Raw genomic sequence first — 17317 nt, 5'->3', positions numbered from 1 at the left:
TGGGTAAAGTTTATTACAAACAAGGGCCAGACCCAAGGAAAAACAAGACATTGGCCTTCGCCAATGTACAAGTGACTGTAGCAATGTCAATAATGCCAAAAATTCAAATGCAACTGTTAGAGACTTTAATTGGCAGGACTGGTTAATTAATAGTGACATGAATGTCAATGATATTCATGACACTGTGCCTGAAGAGGAAAATACTTATAACCACAATGTGAATTTAATATATGACTATATGTTAAAGTATAAGATGTTAGATTTAGATAATAAATATCTTAAGCAATGTTTACAGCTGGGTATAATCCCTAAGGGACTGAGAGTTTACAAATATATGAACAATATAAGGGAAGGTTTGGAAAGTTATAAGGAATTGATCAAAGTCTTTGATACATGTGGGTTTTCTATTATGAAAATTATTATCAAGGATAATGAGAAGGAAATGCTTGAATTATTCCATAAATAAGAAAATAGTGGATGATCTTCTGTTTACTGCAGAAGAGGAAAGCGTCAAGTATGTGAATATTAAGAAAAAATAGATGAAATATATATTCAGGTAGTGAGGGGTAAAAATAAAAAGATAGAGATAGGATGGAATACAGGGAAAACAGGTGTTACCCCAAGCCCCAGGTAGGGAATGATAGGTACTGGCAGGACAGGTAGAATGAAACTAATGAAGACTAGGGAAGGAATAATAGGCAAAAATATAGCTCTAGGTTAAGGGGAGATGATGATGTTTACAGTGAGGAAGTTGATAGATCTAACTTCAATGGAAATGATGAGTTTTACCTGAATTTAAATGACCCTTTAGAGTTTCCCTACCTAAGGAGATCTGAAAGGATAAGAAACAAGCCAATGGTACAATACCACTGCAAGGGGGATGAGGATGTAGATAATTGTAGTCCGAATAAGATATTTACACAAACTGGCAATGATCTTACTTTTCAAAACTATAATATTTTCAATTACAGTAGCTTGGAAATTAATGAGAACTATTTTCATTTGTTTATGAAACGGTTGAAGTTTGTACCCAACAATAAAAATGACATAAGTAAGATACTTATAGACTTAAAATTGTTTGTTAGAAATAAGAACTTAGAATTAATGCTTAATGGAAGGGATAGGGATAAGGAAAAAGGTGGTGAATTCAGAAAGAAAAGCATGTTCAATCCCCCGGTCCACCCACAGTTAAAAAACTTTGAAGTGGTGATGGAAAAAGAATTAAGAAATGCCCTCAATAAATCTAAAATTAATTCCAATTTATCTTACAAGTAAGACAGCTATTTAAGGAATTAAGTCTTAATAAAAATGTTAGGGTCTCTAAGCCAGACAAGGGAGGGGGTATGATTATTATGGATAATACTTTATATATTAGTAAGTTGGAGGAATTTTTAAATGATGAATAAAAGTACAGTAGAGTATCCATCAATTAAATAAATATTGCTTATTCCAAGATTGATTTTTGTTTAAGAGAGCTGTTATTTGATGGGATGATTGATGGGGAATTATACAAGTACTTGGTTGAGAAGCCCATTATTCCTGTCATCTTTGGGGTAGCCAGCATGCACAAGGACCCCAATAATCCCCCGCTGAGGCCGATAGTTTCAGCTAACAGCTCTAAGACTTATTCCATAGCTAAGTATATTGATGCTAGAATTAAAAAGTATGGTTAGAACATGAGGGGCTGTTAAAAGATTCTTGGGATTTTTTGAAATATGTAGATCAAAATCTCTTCTGGGAAAATATTATTTTTGTGACAGTGGATATCACTGACTTGTTTTAAGTTATACCACATACAGTTGGGGTGGAATGGTTTGTGGAAGCCATATAGTTGTCAAGAAAGTTTTCAGCCAATGATATTAGAGTGGTTATGGAGCTTTTGGAAATAGTGCTTAGGAACAATTTCATGATTTTTGAGGGCGAATTTTTCAAACAAATACAGGGGATAGCAATGGGTGCCTGCTGCGCTCCTAGCTACACCAATATTGTGTTATGTACCTGGGAAAGGAAATATTTATATAACTCAGCCTATGAGAATTCTTGGTGCCTGTACAGGAGATATTTAGATGATTTATGTTTCTTTTGGACCGACACCGAAGACTAGCTGGAAGAATTTTTACCGTATATTAATAGGTCCACAGAATTTTTAAGGTTCACTCATGAAATCATGAAAGACGCTGTGGACTATTTGGATGTCACCATTTATAAGGATTATGGAAATAGGGTATGTAAATCTAAAATATTCAGAAAAAGCACATTTTCAGACTCATACCTACATTTTGCTAGTGCATATCCCTATAAACAAAAAAGAAGCGTAATAAAAGGGCAGTTTATTAGGGTATCCCGAATGATGACCAACAATGATGAATTATGTAGGGAGATGGTTAGGTTAAAGAATATGTTTTTAGAGAGGAAATACCTAGGGAATATGATGGATGAAGTCTTAAAAGAGGTGGTAGAATATAGAAGTGATAGGTTTTCCCCAATTTTGGGTAAAGGTGTTAACAGCACAGTACGTAATAAGGTGAAAGACAGGAATGAAAGAAAATTTTCTGGGGCATTCATTCTTAATTATAATTGTGAAGTTCCATTGATTAAAAATGTCATACTAAAAATTGGAGAATGTTTGCAGTTTTCTGATCTGAATACAGTTTTCAATCAGCCCCTGATCTTCACATATAGGAGGGATAAAAACATAAAAAATATATTGGGAAGTAAATCATCCAAGCCCAAAGATAGTAACAAAAGAATGTGCACTTACAAATGTGGTAAATGTGCACAGTGTCCCCACATTAAGAATGCAGATAATGTTTATCTGGCTTGTGGAGACATGATAATTTCTAGTAAATATTTCTCTAACTGTGATAGCAAGAGACTAGTATATTTAGTTGAATGTAAAGAGTGTTTAGCATTTTATGTGGGGGTAGCAGAGAGAGAGAGCCCTTAAAAGAAGAATATATGAGCATTTATATGAGATCAGGAAGCAGGACTCCAACGATGCTTTGTTCAAACATACCAGAAGTTGTAAGGAAGTTCGCTTTGTATTTTTGTGTTAGAAGAAATACCACAGGATATTGGAAGTGAGAATTGAATTCAGAGAACTGTACTGGCAGTTAGTACTAGAAGCATGTAAAGAGCCAGGATTAAATGAACATGTTTCCTTGGCTCCAGTTCTGAAATTAAGAGCTGCAAGACTGTACCTGCTTGGGAATGACATGTTTCAGAATAGATTAATGGCTCACAGGTGTATTTTAGTGTATATAGGAAGAGTTCAGTACCAGCATAATTATTTATTACAAGATTTTGCATACAAGATTTCATTTTTAGGTCACCAGTTCATGTTTATTTTCCATCTCATTATATTCAGATTTCAGGGGATTACCTCCTATGTTTTAGTTTGCGGGTACTCTGTTTTTTCCAAAGGGGATTACTATGCATTTTTTTGCATTTAGCTTGAGACCATGGCTTTGACACCATGCATCAGTGTCATTTAGGCCCTTCTGGAGGATCTCCATGTCAGCCGGAGACTCTATTATAGCACCCAGTTTGCAGTCGTCCACAAACTTAAGTCAGCCACAGCCCTTCTGTGCTTGCCTGTACGCCTGAGAAGTATATGCCAAACAGGAGGGGCCCCAGGACAGAGCCCTGATGCAGACCACTCGTTACTGGTCTGGATTCGGACATAGATCCTGCTACTCTTACTTTATGGGATCTGTCTGAGAGCCAGTTTGTGATCCATCTTGTGACGTAAGGGTTTATGCCCAGGCTGGTGAGCTTATCAATAATACCTGAATGGGGAATGGTGTCAAATGCTTTAGCAAGGTCAAGGTAAGCTGTGTGTACCTCCTTTCCCTTATCTATAGCCTGAGTAACTGTCTCAGAGAAATCCACCAGGTTCAGGAGGCATGATCTGCCCTTGACAAAGCCGAACTGTGTAGGGTCCAGCGACTGGAGGTTCCCAATCTCTCCATTTATGAGTTCCATAATAATTCACTCCATAGCCTTACAGATCAGACTGGTCAGGCTTATTGGTCGGTAGTTCCCAGGGTCAGTTATGGCCCCACCTTTGTGTAGCGGGACCACCATTGCCGTGTGCCATTCTATGGGCACATATCCTGTGGAGAGGCTGAGACTGAACAGGGTATTAAGATACCCTTATGTATATGGAAAGATTTTTTTGCCCAAATGTACATACACTTTTTATATGTTTTTATGAAGGAAATGTTTTATGTAAAGAAATGGTTTTGCTGATGACTAGAATGGTATATGTTTCTTTAACTTAATTTGGTTCATTTATTCAATTTTGGTTAATTGGTGTCATTAATGACTTGTAATATGATATAAACAAGCAACAGAAGAAATCAAGTCAGTCAGTTAGCAGCACAGCAAACACCTTTTAATCCACAGAGGTAACAGTTAAGCGCTTTCATCTGACATAACAGGTATATTCAGAACCAAGTTACTCAATCAAATTAACAATTAAATAGCAGAGCCAGTGCTTATACATCCTTCCTGTAAGCCAATACATTTGCTTTCAGCATGCTGGTCTTAAAGCACTTTTACAACACATTTAAAATGTATTTAAAATGTTCCTAAAACACATAAAAACAAAACATTAAACTTGTTGCGCCCTTCTTTTTAACTCACTAACAATTGAAATACTCTCATTAGTCCTGGTGGATAGGTAGCATCAAATTTAAGCTGTCATTTCATTTCTTTATGCAGCAATCTATTTTCTCAGTCCCCAGTGACATCTTCCATTGAGTGTTGTTCCAAAATCAAAAAATTAATTTTTTTAAAACCAGAACAATATACAGTGTCTAGCTAGTGCACTTTTACTGTCCTTTTTCTTTATACTGTACACATGCTGATACATTCTTTGCTTCAATTAATTAATAGTTTTTCCAATATAAAATGCATCACATGTGCAGCAGGTCGCTAAATAAACAATCCTTTGTAGATTGCAATTCAACACTTTTTGTCTATTCCATACTTTTATCTTCCTCAGCACTTCGCCATTCTTTTCCATGTTAATAAACTTACAATAAGAACAGTGTTCACATCTTCTAGTTAAAGGAATGCCACCACTATTCCCTGTACTTTCCAGTAGTCCTTTAAAATTTGTTATGTTTCTATATGTAAACATCGGTCTAGTATTGAATAACCGACAAATATCACTACCCGCTTGTAATAATGTCCAATTTTTACAAATATATTTTTTTTCAATTTCTGTAGAGTCAGTAGTGTAGTGCATTACCATATTGTTACCCAGTTGGAAACTGGAACTACTAGTCCTAGTCACAGAATTTTCCTGACAGTTAAAATCAAACTTAACAATGGGTGCAAATTTGTTCTGCCTGCCCAGCCAGACCTCAGTAATGATTTTATCCAAGTCACTTGGGTACCCTCTTTCTTTGAACATTTCTCTTAAAACTGAGAATTCCCTTAAACATTCAATTCTCTGATGTAAGCCTAGAAACATGAATCAACTGACTCTTCACAATACCTTTCTTTTCATACATAGGATGACAACTCAAAAAATGTAGAAATGTATTGCAGTAAGTAGGTTTCCTAAAAATGTTTGTGACCCATGAACCTTCCCTGTTCTTGGTTATATTAATATCAAGGTAATTAATAGTGTCATTACTCATCTCATACGAAAATTCCAGAAATTCAGTACTTTTCTGCATAAAGTCTACAAATATGTTCAATTGTTCACTAGTACCTGTCCAAATAAAAAGTAAATCATCCAAGTATCTATATGTGAGACAACATTTCAATAAAGGTGTTTTAAACAATAAATGCAATTCCCACCATAACATCACCACATTTGCAAATAATGAGGTGCAGGCTGCACCCATTGCTACGCCCCGGTTTTGTCTGTAAAATTCACCTTCAAAACTTATAAAATTGTTGTTCAATACTATATCCATAAAAGAAACAACCATTTCTTGTTCACTCATATCTAGTCTACTAAATTCTGATATTATATCTTTAAACCAAGTTAAACCCACGTCCTGTGGTATTACAGTGTACAAACTGTGTACATCACATGTAACCAGTAAAGAGTGTTGAGGTGTAATAACTGGTTATAACTTATTCAGCAAGTCCCATGAGTCCTTAAGCACATGTGGAAATGATTCAAAAATGTGCTTCAACCTACCATCGACATACTTGGCAAGTGGCTCAGTAACTGAGCCCTTGCCAGAAACAATTGGACGCATTGGTGGATTCCCTATATTAGTATGAATGTTAGGTATCCCAAAAATTTTTGAAACTGTAGGTCTTTCCATATGCAAATATTCATACAGTGACCTAGGAATCTGATCAAATAACAGTAGTTCATCTAAAACAATCTTAATAGACCTGTATGCCAAGTTAATTTCATTGAGCAAAACTGGTTCATAAACTTCTACGTCGCTCAATAATTCAGTCATATAGCCACAATAATCATGAACCCCCATTATTATAAGGCTGCCGCCTTTGTCGGGTTTCATATAGCAAACACTTTTATCAGTTTTTAAATCATTTAACAACAAATATTCTTCCTTTGTTAAATTATAATATCTATTTGTCTTTTTATCCAAAGTACTTCTAATCTCCCTCTCACACTGTCTTTCAAATATATTAACCAAACTATTTTGTGGTGGATTGAATGTACTACTTCACTTAAAGTTATTAGTTTCACCATTATTCACATTAGCATTGTCAAACATAATGTTTAAATTCAACTTTCGACCAAACATTTTAAGGTCCAAAATAATATCCTCCACACGGGCCTTATTCACAGGGATAAAATTAAACCCCTTAAGCAACAAATTATGAAGTTCTGGCCCAATAGTCAAAGAGAAAAAATTATAGATGTTAAAATTAAAAAGAGTTGTAATGTCAACAGTACCTGAATATAGATCAAGTGCGTTGAATATATCAACTGCAACATTTAAGTCCACCTCTTGGACTTCTGATAATTGTTGTAATAATTCCTCTTGTTGTTCTTCTGGTATCCATTGTCCTTGTCCCTGTTGTTGTACTGATATCGCCCTGCCAGTCTCTCTGACCGCCTGAGGGCTTCTGAGCCTAAAGGGCACCCCGCCTTCCAACTCAGTTTGTTGTTCTACCCTGTCTCCACTCTCAGCATCTTTCTCATCGGTGTTCATTCTCCTAGGTGGTGGATATACTGTTTTCCTCCTATATTCATCATCATCCCTCCTGAGTTTCTTATCTTTCTGGACCCTTGGTTCTGACGATGTCTGTTATGTCAGATGAAATTGCTTAACTGTTACTTGTGGATTTTATCTCTGTGGATTAAAAGGTGTTTGCTGTGCTGCTAACTGACTGACTTGGTTTCTTCTGTCATTTGCTGAATTTTACCTGGTTGAGCACTGTGTGGATTTCAATTTGCAGTTACTTGTGGTGGTTTATCCTTGGTGCTCTGTGATGTCAGCTGGCAGTTCACAACAGTTGTTTCCTGATACGTCCTTGAACACACAAATGGATGGTGCTGGTAACTTGACTTTATTAATACAACAGTTAACGCAGTCAGTGCCCCTTCTTAACAATAATATTAAAGAACTGATCGGGAAACAAAATGGGTCAACCGATGGTGATGAAGGGACTAGTGGTAGAAATAATGCATGAAGTGGGGTGAGAGTAAAAGCTGTAAATGGGCAGAAAGCTTCTAAATCAGATGCCACCCATGTTAACAACTCTAAAAAGAGTTTGGATAAAAGTAGTAGGGAAACTACAGGCGGTTACACTTCTGTGTCTAGAATTCATGCTTGGCTTGACAACTTTGAGTGTGATATTCAACCTGCTTCTGTTTTTAATGAGACTGGCAATTGTATGATCATTCGTGAGCAAATATTTCAACTTGAAAAATATGTGTACCACTTTAAATGTGTTCATTTGGACAACTACTTTCTTTAGGAGAGTGTTCGCAAACAACATGTGCCAAAAGGCTTGCATCTGTGGAAATATCCACAGGGGGTGGAAGTCAATTCTGTTTTACATACGGAACTAGTTGATCTTTTCGACCGGACTGGGCTTGAGTTAATGAAACTGTTCATTAAAGACAATGAGAGATGGATGGGGCAGTATAAGCATGATATTGATGGAAAGGTCAACTCTATCACCTCTGATGTTCAATTTCTGGATTATAAAGCCAAATTCAAACGTGTTTCAGATTACTGAACAAAAATTGGTGAGGGCAGCAGAGTTCGGTGAGTTGCTGTAGTATGTTCCTGTTCACCCTGTAGCACTCTACTATTTCCAGCTCATGTAGCCCCTGAAAGGTTAACATGGGCCTGAACACTCTTCTCTTCCTCAGTCTGGGCCTCTTGTCAGCATCATCCTCATCACTGCCCTCAGCCTGTAGCATGTAGAGATGTAGCAAAGCAGCAGCAGCCCCTTTCATTTTGTCAGTTAAAATTCCCAAGTGTGTACTTCAATGGTGCAGAGTATGTGGGGAAATCAGATGGAAGGGTGTTTGCATACTTTATACTGCTGTGCTGCAGATGCAGCCTGTGTGATTGGCTGACTATGATATATTCCACCTGCCAGCTACATTACTGAGGGGTTTGAATGGCCCACTGTGAGTGGCAGAGGCCTTATTAGTCATTTATAGTTGACTGCCTTTTGTCTGCTATTTCCTTTTATTTTTTCTTCAATTTCCTCCAGTTTTAAACCCCGCAGTGCTCCGTGCAAACCCGTGGAGCCAGTGTAAACATTGCTGAGCAGAAAGGGCCCTCCCTGTACATGAACATGCACAGCATTTCTCTAACCAGCTAAGCACAGATTAGCAGCCTCAGACCCCCCCCCCCCCCCCGCTTAGCTGTGCTTAGCTGAGCGCAAACAGGAGCTGTTGATTTCCAATGTGCTAACACAAACCATGACACACTCCTACACGGTTAGGTACCTGCGGACATGGTGGCCCATTTTTGCTATTCAGTAAACTTACCTCATTTACATACACCTAATTGCATATACCCTAGTTGCACCACTACACAAGAGCCTATGTCCTTAGCAACCATTCTAACCTGCCATTGTATGAATCTGCATGCTGACCAGTATAATGGAGAAATTCATTTTACCTTTAATACTCCCCTTTTACTATTTTAATTTTATTTTTTGCAAGATTGCATGTTTGCACGTCGCTGTGCTCCACTTAAACATGGTATATGTGCTAAAAAAAGTTTGATTTTTTACTTTTTGCATCCCTTATACATGGCAATGGCCATAGTTTTGGCCACTCGCAAGCCTAATGCACATAATACATGCTTTACTTTTAGTTGTCACAGCCCCATTTATTTTTTTGCAGTTCAGTGCATGGTTATTAAATGCATGCATTTTTACTGCAGACACGGGTCCTACGGATGCCTGTCTGCTTCTTGGATCAGTAAATCACCTCATTTACATGGGTTTCACTGGCAAATGAGGTGATTTACATGCCACAATCACATCCATGTCAGCATAGTGCTGGGAGGCTCGTGCATGCCCCCATCCTTGTTTCCTGGATCTCTCTGCCTCCTAACTCCACGTTCAGGCTGCATCACTATGCCTACACAGAGAATAGCTCTGTGTAGGATTTATTGAATTACCCCCATTGTTTTTGGATTGCAAATAATAATAATAATAATAATAATAATAAAATAATTTTGGCTAACGTTTAAAAATAAATGTAGATGGGAATGATTTAAATGTATTAATATGAACATGATATTACATGGGTAATATAAAGTAAAAATGTGATACTGATACATGGGATTACGTACTGTTTGCGACAATATTGTGCTATGGAAAAAACATTTGAGCATTTGTTATATAACAAGAAACTGGAAGAAGATGTTGTTTTTGTTGAAATAAGAAGATGGTTGTAGAAGAAAATGTGGGTGGATATAGAGTAAAAAAAGAGAAAAAAAGAAGAAAAGCAATAGAACTGTTGTTATTTTCTGTTGATAAGTATGAATGTAAAAACTGAATATGTAAGTAATTGATTTAATTTTTTTGTAATAGCTCCTATTAACCAGTCCTATTTTCTGAGAAGGTCTGTTCTCTTACAGTAAGACTGAGACATTTTTATTGATAACCAAGAAGTGGTCCCTCAGCCATTCTGAAACACTTTACTGTTACTGGGGAATCCTTATTGTGAATATTTTGTATTTAAATCAATACCAAATACTGTAACTATTGTCTCACCTCCTGAGCCAGGGGGGGTGGTCCATGGCTGCTCTCATACAGAATGACCCCCAAGACTCACTTATGTTTTTCTTGCATTACCCTTTATTAATAAAAAAAAGTAATTCACAAAGCCAGTAAACACAAGTCCAGGGTCATTCTCATACCCAGTTCTTTTACTTCCCTCCTCTTCTAGAACCCTCTGTTCAGGGAGGAAGATGTGTATGCACTCAGAGGCATACCGTCCATGGTGAAATTACTTCATATAGACCAAGAATTTCACAGAAATGTACATCTTTAGAGGGCTGGACCCACTGATCTCATAATTTGGTGCAGTATGAAGGCTCATGTCCCACACCCCCTATGAAATAGTGAGCATGAACAGATGAAGATATGGCTTCAGTCCATAATCCAGATTTTGTATGTAAATGACAGTGAATATCTCAGTGCACTCCATCCTCACCCCAGTCAAATGAATAATCCATAAGGCTCCAGCCCAAATGGAATGAATACATCAAAAAGTGGCTGAGTGAGAAAGCTTAATGCTCAGAAAAAAACAAAGGTTTAATTTCTACAAATCTTGAAGTGTTTCAGTGAACTGATCATTTAATATAGTGACTCTTTTTTAGCAGTTTTTTTTTTGGCAGTTTTAATAGATTTGTGTAGTATAGTTTGATAAATGTAACTTTAAAATTTAAAAGTTATGGTGTATGGATTAAAAAGTACTAGAAGTGTCAGAAAACTAGGCATCTGTTGTGGTAGAAAGTGAAACTATGGTCTTTTGAAGAAGATACTGTACATATTGGCCATGATTTTTCTGATAATTGCAAAGGATACAATTTTCTAAAGTTGTTAAATTTGGTTGTCATTATTAAAGAAATATAATTTGGGGATTGCCTTTTTCAGCTTATTTTAAACTTATTTCTTCCCTATGGGATGTAGATGTTTTCCAGTTCGCAATTTGCAATGGACAGTGTCAAGGGTATAAAGGAAGGAACAGATTTCCACCTGGATTAACCTAAAACATCTCACATATATTTGGGATTCAGTATCAGCATGACTCATGGAAGGCCATGGATGATGAATTGCTAAATAAAGACAATTAAGATGGCTGTTACATTGATGCATTGATGTTTTTATGTGGACATATACAACTAGAAGAAAAACTGATATTGCATAAAAATGTCATAAAAGCCTGATAAATCACCTTTGTGTTTTTGAAAGGTGAAACTGACAAGGAATTATGCCTTGTCCAGAGCAGTGTCAGATATGCTGGAACAAAATAATACAAATGTATCTAAGCAGATTGTGGCACATAAACAAAGTGTACTGATCAATGTTTTAAAACAAAATAGTGAACAGCATGCTTCTTTAGAAAGAAGTGTTGAAAGAAACATTCAAGAAATTGTATGTTTAAAGGAAACTATGGTTCAAGTAAAATCTAAATGGCAATTGTTAAAGGCTGGTTTGCCTCAACTAAGTGATGAACTGAGGTCAACTGTATGTTCTCTCTGTACAGTCTGTGAGAAAGTTTTTTTTTATATATTGAAAAAATTGGGAATAATGAGTTGAGAATGAAAATTTTTAATGAAGCCTTCAAAGTATTTCATAGCCTTTCAGGAACAGCTTGATTTATGAGATAGTCACATGGCTCGGTATGAACTTCAATGGAGCAAAACAGCCTTAACCAAAAGCTTAACAGAACATTTGGCTGTAAATTTCAAAGCCCTGGTGAATGCTGTACCTCAGAACATGAGGAGAATTGCCGCAGCCATACAGGAATTGAAAATGCAATTGAAAGAGAGTCAGGCAAAGTAAATTAACTGAGTCTCTGGTCACAAAATGCAAAAAAAATGCGTGATGTCTGAAAATCATATTAAAAAAACAGCTCTGGAGCAAGCTACAAACAATGAGTCAGCATGTAGTGGATATGTAACTAACAACAGAGTGTAATCCTAAAAGAAATCTGTAGTTCAAAGCTCAAAGTCTGTTGTGAATGAACTGATGAAAGAATGCAGTCAGAGCTCTGTATGTGTGAGTACTCATAAGACAACCACCTGCAATGCAGAAAGTGTATAGTTAAATGTCATTGACCTCAATAATAAGTTGTAGGAAATTGCCAGTGTGCCAACAAGTTGATCTTCTAAAAAAATGTTTTGAAAATAATTGTGAGCCTGTGCAGAACAGCTTAGAGAATGGATTATTTTTTTTTATCTAAGCCTGAAAATAATGCACAACAAAAGCTCAATTATATAAATTAATGTATCTGCAAAATTCAGAGTAATGTGTCTCAAATGCAATACGGCAAAGAAGAAATAGTACAAAATATAAACAAATATTGAAAGTGGAGGGCAAAAACCTATTCACGTATCAAAATCTGCAAAGAAAATAAATTACAAAGGAAAAACAAGGTAAAGGAAATTCCAATTTGAAGGTACAACTGAAGGCAGGTTGTGACCAAATACAAGTCTTTTCAGACAGAGACTTATTAAAGGAAAGATGACTGGTTCTAACCTTGAGGTTACAAGAAAAATTAATATCAGAACTAACCAAGTGACTACAAAGAGGATGAATATCAAAACTGCAGAAAGAAAATGAAGATGCCCCACTTTCATCTGAGTATCAGTATGCTCTAGTACAAAGAGGGGAGGATTGTTAAACATTATGAAACCAACAGGGGTGAGCATGGACACAAAAGGGAGGAAGCACTTGGCTGGATATTCACAGATGTAGTTTCTACCAGCTCAGACACGGTGGGAGATTACTTGTCCCTCGGGTACTGTCACCAATGGTCCTGCCTCAGAAGAAATATCTACCAGCTGCTAATCAAGGACAAAGTGTTCAGCTTAAATTGTACTGCAACCATTGGGCACCACTGTACCAACATCTGGTGTGGGGCTACCTGATGCAGATGGTACAGGTAGGGCAGGAAGTGTGGAGGGGACTGTGGCAGGTTGGGACCCAGATGTGCTGGGTGCTTCAGCTGGAGACAGTGCTGCTGCTGTGGCTGGGGCTATTTAGATAGACTGGAGATTTCTCTTGCTCAGAAATGCATTCTATTGTCTGAAAATACTGTACATATACAAAGTTAACATTCTGGTCGGTTAATATTAATCACAGCTGATAGGCAAGGGGCAGCTAATCCTACTTTAAGTTGTGAAATGTACAGCAGACCGATAATGATTATCTAACATATATTGAGCTTGTACTGATACAGTGATAACGGAATGAAAAATATGCATGAATGTTTTCAGTGGTTGCAGCAGTATGATTATCTGACATATATCGAGCTTGTACTGATACAGTGATAACGGAATGAAAAATATGCATGAATGTTTTCAGTGGTTGCAGCAGTATGGAATAAAATGAGCCATTTTAACTCTTTAACTAACAGTAGGTTGTCTGGGTTGCAGTAGGGGTCAGTGACCTGTTCAATTGATACAAAAAGAAATTTAGTGAACTGGGGACAGGTCCTGCTGTGCCTGGGTAAGACATTGTAAGAGTCTTGATTCCTTACTGCCTGCGCATGTTCTTTGTTTCTGATCCCAAGATTTCTTGAGTTCTTCCCAATGTACTATGCCTCACACTGAGAGTATACTGTGAGGTATACTACATTGGGGGGTCTCACGGTTTAGGTGACCCTTAATGTGGATGACGTATACAATTTCAGAAGAATACTGAAAAGCCATAAAATTCTCGGGCTACTTGGCAAGAACCTTCCAGAGATTTACAAACATTAAAACACAGCAGCTTGAAAATAAAACAATTTAATAACAACCAATAAAATTATGATAACATACAAAATTAAATGGCATAGCTCCAATGGCATTCAAGATTGAAGGGCTTAAAGTATCAGTTATCAGTATCATAAGACTTTGTGTGTATAGTAAGCCAGCTTTAATGCTAATACCCTTCGTGTTTTGGACTTAGACTTGAACAGAGCCTGTGGTTCTTAATGACTCTAGAGAAAAAACAATGTACAATTTGTGCCCTCTTGCCATCAATCTTTCATTTTCCTCTTAGAAGTCACTAGAGGCTTGTGAATGTAATGCAGTACCTTGCTTAGGTGTTCTGTAGCTTGGATAGGATGCCCAAATCTATGTGCTTTATCTATTTGCTAGCTGATGCCATCAGAAATTTCCACTGCTCTCTCTTCTTACAAAAATATATAATTTTCTAGGTTTCATGTTTAATGCATTCAAGAATCTATGTTATTGCTTTGACTTGCTACCTGAAATAACTCTCCATGTCATGACTGCTATGGTCTTGGAGAATTCTATGAATGTCACGTTACATCTTCTGGACCTGTGACCCCATAAGTTACTTTCAATCTCAGCACTTTGACTTACATTGCATAGCTTCAGTTCTAGTGATGCATTCATTTTTGTTCTAATCATCACTTTCTGCTATCTCTTTGAAAACTAAGTTTATGACTGCCTATATTTTCCCTCTCTAGCATCTGCTTTCTGTGTTAGGAGGTCTGCAGCAGTGGATACCCATGGCAGGATGTCAGAACAATAACTTTGTCTAACTCAGATTTTTCTTTGCAACATGTCTGCATTTGTCTTTCCCTTCATCCTTTACTCTTTACCTGTTACTGTATTTTTAGATTCCTGCTCTGGAGAGAAGGTTACAAATCAAGTTTCCATCGTCAACAAGATCAAGACATTTACTGGAAGAGAATAAGTCTTTGAATATTGTGATGAAATTCCCCTCCAGCTGAGCATGTCGATACCAGCATGTGACTTCTTTTAATATTTAAGAAGAAAGTAACAGTGTTTTCAAGATAAAACTACATTTCTTGTGTGTAAGCTCTTTTACTGAAAATATTTAAAAACAAAATTCATAAACTCCTTAGGTCCTATCTGAGAAAAGGAAAGACTATCCTTCTTATATTGCTTCAATATGCTTCTTCAGTATTAATATATAATATAAATATTATATTATAATATTATATCGAAGCATGCCTGGATAAAAAGACTCGCTCAAGGGAATGAAAAGCTTCAAATAACTCTACTGAGTGAGGCATTAACAGATTCTAAGAATAAAAGCTCTTACAGGTTATAGGACAGCAGGGTTATAATGCCCATACAGAAAAAAATCTAAGTTAAAAAGATTAAGTCTGAAGTAAGAAATATGAAGGAGAAAGGTGAAATTTTATCATTTTGGTTGTAAGAATATTTGTTTATCAGGATTTGTTGCACTTTATACCTTCCTTCTAATGCAGGAATGCATTAAAATGTGTCAGTTTAGACACTGTCATTCATGAAGCTCGGCGCAAGGACGGCGTTAGGCTTACGCAGACCATGCAGCGTAGAGATGGCACAGTAGCGCCATATGCATATTAATGAAGGCGCGCTGCCGCCACATCCACATGCATAGGAAACGTGCGCGAGTGCATGGGGCTTGTCCAAGTGCCGCACGGAAGCGTGGGCATGTCGGCTGTTTACGTGCAACATAAAATGCTGAATAGTACAGCCTGCCTCCAATAGTAATCACACCTGTCAGTGTCCGTGGATACTGAAACGTATGCAAAGCATGCAAGACAGTTTTGCGAACACAAAAATAAGAAGCAAACACAAATGCACATAGCTGAATATTGAGTTCCCATCCCTCGAACAAATGACATTTAAAATCCCGTGCCCATATTCTATTGTAGTGTTGATAGTTATACCAAGTGGAAGTGAAACGCATCATGTTAGCGCGCCGCCAATAGCTAAGTCTAGCCCAATGGTCAGGGTTACCACCTGTCCCACATTGTGAGGGGCAGTCCCCCTCTGGCAGTTGTGTCCATACCAAAACCATTATAAATGTAAAATATCCTGCGATCGTAGGACATAATTATGTCCCACATCTTATGTAATAGTCACATACAATAGTTATTTCCGTATGTAACATACCTACATGTTACAAGAAACAGAATAAGCAAGTAAACGAAACAGAAGAAGCAGCTAAACTGCTAAAACAATAAGCTTACATTTAGGCATAAAACAAAAGTACTATCCATTGTACTGACCGTGGGTATGTGTTGGCCTGTAAAATTTGATGTGTGTCCCGAATATATCTCATCCTGGCCATATGAAAAGGTGGCAACCCTAACAATGATCAGAGCAATCGCCCAAAATCTGCCCATTTGCAGTCCAAGGCGTCCTTGTCAGGATGGGTCAAAGATGAATGGGTATTACCCGGGTGTACCTACCATGTCATGAAAGATAAGTATTTGCGTGTACCTATGTGCATAATGTACAGCATGTGGAAGGTGAACAATGCTAGGGTAGTCCTCACAACCATACAGGTACCAGAGATATGTAGTGTATGCAATTTGTTCCCTTGACCGTGCCATGGGCCATCAACCAAAGAAGGGATGGATGGAGTGTGTGGAATATGGGTGTGTGGGGGGTAATGTAATAATTCGCCAAGGGGAGACTGTGTTGGATGCACAATAGGTGAACTGGAGGTGTATGAGGGAGCAGTGGGTGAATCAGAAAGAAACACAAAGAACAAACATACACATCCGCAATACAACCTGACAGGCCATACTGTAGAACACAATCACACAAACATATGAATATTAAAATGTGCGATACACATGTACAGAAACGTCACTGGCACATACCCACATAATGGTCTGGCCTGAACTGAGCCATCCATCCAACCACAACACACCTGGATGCATAAATGAATACCCATCATCCCCCTCTACAGCACACAATCCCCCCCCCCCATTCCTGAACGTCCACCAAATCCAGCCATACTCAGGCTGCTAGCTTGGTGCAGCCATATCTGCACATAGTGATCACTACTCCTACCTAGTAGGCAGACTCACCCTAGGCAGTCTCAGGATTGCAAACTATGTATCCCTTGCATGTATAACCTATCACATTTTCGTAAATCCAAAAATATCGAAGTTTATTGCTCTGTTCAATTTTTGGATATCCCTCATGGGATAAGTATCCTGTGTAAACATCAGACTTGGTGTCACGACACAATGTCCAGTCCTGTAGACATCTGGACACAAGTTGTGTGTGCAGTAGTGGTTCATGAGACAGCTCAGCCTCCAGCCGGTCATGCAGAACCTACTACCCGGGATTAAACACCTGACCATGATGCACGGCTCCCCACATGCATTATCGAGAATATATAC

This window comes from Protopterus annectens, chromosome 17.part0 (assembly GCF_019279795.1).
Source record: "Protopterus annectens isolate FY-2018-M chromosome 17.part0, PAN1.0, whole genome shotgun sequence".
NCBI classification, from domain to species: Eukaryota; Metazoa; Chordata; order Ceratodontiformes; family Protopteridae; genus Protopterus; species Protopterus annectens.
The sequence above is the reverse complement of the archived record's forward strand: the minus strand, read 5'-3'. Positions refer to the sequence as shown.